The sequence below is a fragment of the Cricetulus griseus genome, chromosome X (genome assembly GCF_003668045.3).
Source record: "Cricetulus griseus strain 17A/GY chromosome X, alternate assembly CriGri-PICRH-1.0, whole genome shotgun sequence".
Lineage (NCBI taxonomy): Eukaryota > Metazoa > Chordata > Mammalia > Rodentia > Cricetidae > Cricetulus > Cricetulus griseus.
Genome location: NC_048604.1, coordinates 1045872 through 1049264, shown reverse-complemented (window position 1 = coordinate 1049264; position 3393 = coordinate 1045872). Strand labels below are relative to the sequence as shown.

At 47.6% G+C, this 3393-nt stretch overlaps 1 pseudogene; it reads right to left on the bottom strand.

Annotated features, from left to right (window-relative positions):
* Positions 1–1220: 1220 nt before the first annotated feature.
* LOC118237721 lies at positions 1221–3116 on the bottom strand (annotated as a pseudogene).
* Positions 3117–3393: the final 277 nt, after the last annotated feature.

The window sequence follows — 3393 nt, the reverse complement described above, 5'->3', positions numbered from 1 at the left end:
TGAATCTACATGTTCAAAATGAATGAAGCATTAGGTGAACAAGTCAGATACAGGAAATGTGTTCAGGTGTGTTCCAAAAGAAAACTCGATAGAGCTGCTTGCATGAGCAATACTACGGTTTCATCTTCAGAACTATGTGGGGCCAGGATGAGGGTGGGAACACATTAGGTACCTAATCTTGTTCATCAGAACAACAATGGCAGGTACAAGGGTTCTATAAAAGGCAACTAACAAGTCCCTTTCTAGGGGCCCACACCCCATCTTTGTGTGTTTCTTTAAGGCCAGTCTGACTATTCCACTCATATAAAATTTGGTAACTTGGTAGGCTTTTCAGCAATTAGACAAATGCTATTAAACAATAGGAAAAAAGAAAACCCAACCCCACTGATTATTCACACATTGCATTGAGTGCTCTTTTTTAAACCTAAAGAATAATTTACATAATTTCTGTAGAAAATCAAATTGACACTGTCTACTCATAAAACCTAAAGGTTTCATGTTCCATCTTGGGTCACTTTCACTGAATGAAGACGACCCCCCCCCCATCCAAGGAGTCAGTGCAGGAGAGGAGCAGAAGGCAGGCCTCTAGCCCAGCCTGAGTCTCCTTTACTGCTGTCAGTCTCAGCCCTGTAAGGCAAATGCGTCTTCCTCGGACAATCAAGGATTAGTTTTCCTTTAGTTCAATTTTTTAAAAGCTGAAAGTACTTTCCCAATGATATGACTTAGGAGTTCCTTTCCTTGTTCAAAAACTACCCGTGGCAAGTTAAGAGTTATACGCCATTGCTTGATGTTCCTGTAAAAACAATTCAAAGTTCCACTGTGAAGGAGCAGATGGCTGAAGTCTGACTGCGTCAGATGTTTTGCACCAGCTGAAGTTAAGGCTAGCAACCCTTTCTGGAGGGAGCAATGAAGGGGGTGCCTGAGAACAGCTCCAGCAGAACATGGAGAGACACCATGAACACAACAGACAAGAGCTTAGGCTGCCTCCACCGAGGCTGTGCTTTTTCCTAACAAAGGTTGCTAGAAGTTGCATCAGGTACAAAGAAAAGACACTAATTAAATTCTCTGGACTCCAGCTGAACAATCAACTTTTAATTGCTACTTCAGTGTTAAAGAGATACCCCAAGATGCTCAGGCCCCAGCAGGTACGGAGAGCAGGCAAGATGAGGATGGCCAATGCAGCTGTTACTGCCCGCTCGGCCACTGTGTAGTAAGGCAAGAGTAAGCTGAGAGATTTCCATCCTGGGCCCTGAGGCACACCAGCTGCTTCTCAGATGGAGGAAGAGGGGGCATGAGCAGCATATCTACTAACGGAACTCTCTGAGGGGATGCTGGCCACTGGCGATCCAACTTCTCTTTCCTTGTGGAAAGGGTGGGGGTGATGGCGAGAAGAATATAAATAAAGGTCTAAAGCTCCAAGCCAGGAAGTTTGTTGCTGGGCTCTTTGGCAGTTGTAGGTTCAGGCCAACAGAAGCAACAGATATCCATGTGTGGCACCTCCTTAGGCTGACTCTTCCAGGGCTGTGGTTTAGCTGATCCTGAGCTGGGCAAATCCTATTAGTTTGTCAACATCAGGAATACCCGAACCTTCAACACCAGATGCCAGTTTGAAAGTGACAGATCGATTTGACTGAGGTCCCTCCACAATTTTCTGCAAATTAGCTGCCACTATTACTAAATCCCTTTCATCAACCAGGCCAGCAGAAATGAGCTCTTGAGAGACCCCCTCCTCGGTGTCTCTCCCAGGAGTAAATTCAAATCGAATTATCATTTAGTTCTTTTTGGAATTTCTTAACCTCAGCATGAGACTGATAGGGACCTTGGTCTCCGTGGAGTGGTCTGCTGGAGACTGAGCCTGTGCTGTTTTTGCTGGCTCTGCAGGGGGCAGGAGAGATACTTGAGCAGGCTGTGTAGGCATCTGGACAGCTGGCTGAGGTAGATGAGCAAAAATTTGTTCGGGAACTTGGAGCAAAGTGCCCATGGAGTCGCCTGCTGAGAAGAGCTCAGAATTGGACAGTGAGTCTTTCACTCGGGGAGACCTGAGTTGTGAAATTGCTGCTCTCCCTTCCTCACTTTCCTCATCAAATTCATTGTCACTCCACTCCCAGCCTCCATCCTCTGTCTTATGGAGACGGCCACTGGAGCATGGTACTCTCCGAACCTTTTTAGATCTTTCAGAAATGGTAGGTGCTCTCTGCAATATTTTTTCTTGAAGAAATTTTTTATTCTTTGCTTTCTGGAAAAACTTGTGCCGCAACAGTTCTGCTGCCATTGGTCTTTTTTCTGGATCCTTTTGAAGGCACAGTGAAATCATTTTTCTAAATGATTTTCCATACCTTTTCAGCATTTTTTATCTTGAACACCAATTTCCAAAGACGGAGGATCGTTCTGGAGTGTCAGCTTTAATACCTTCATTGGTGGATATTTATGATAAGGAGCTGCCCCTGTGGCCAGTTCAATCGCCGTGATGGCAAAATTCCAGATGTCAGCTTTAAAATCATAACCTCGAACCTGCTCCATAACTTCAGGTGCCATCCAGCAAGGGGTGCCAACAAACGTTTTCCTCACTTTATTTCTAGTAATATCACCACCAGTCGCTAGAAAAGCACTAACACCAAAATCTGCAATCTGTACAGAGCCATCTTCTCCTAGAAGAATGTTTCCGGCTTTCACATCTCTGGGAATCTGCTCGTTCTTATGTAGGTATTCCAATCCGTCTAAGACTTCTTGGAGGATTGTAGCAATGGTAGGTTCATCCAGGACTCCATTTTTATGCTCCCCTTTTGCCACAATATGCTTAATAATATCCAGAACAGAACCTCCATTCAGCAGCTTCATGACCAGCCACAGTTCATCCTTTACCACAGAAGACGTGTAGTAAGACACAATATTAGGGTGATGGCATTGACTCATGGCTTGAATTTCTTCTTGAATTTCAGGAGTTCATCCATGCTAGTCTGACACTTCTCAAAGTTTATCCGTTTGATTGCCACTCTCTCCTTTTTGGAGGCACAATAAGCTGCTTGGATCACAGCAGTTGCTCCACTCCCGATCACCTCCTGCAGCTCGTAGTCATCACTGTTGATGGACCAGGGCAGGGCGCTCCAGTCCTCAAGACATGATGGCCGGCGTCGCCTGGCTCCGCGCTGCCCCTCACGCACGCGGTTCAACTCCGGTCAGCTCGCCGCCGCTGCGCGCCCTCCCCACGCCCAGCCGCAGCCCCTCACCAGCCGCCGGGCCCAGCCTTCTCGGGGCGCTCGACGCCCGGGAGTGCGGGTCAAGCGCGGCTGACCTGGCTTCTCGTGGCTCTGCGCCCCGCAGTCCCCAGACAGCCCGGCCCACGAGCCGGCCTCCGGCCTAGGCCTCCGGCCTAGGCCTCCGTGGCACCTGCTA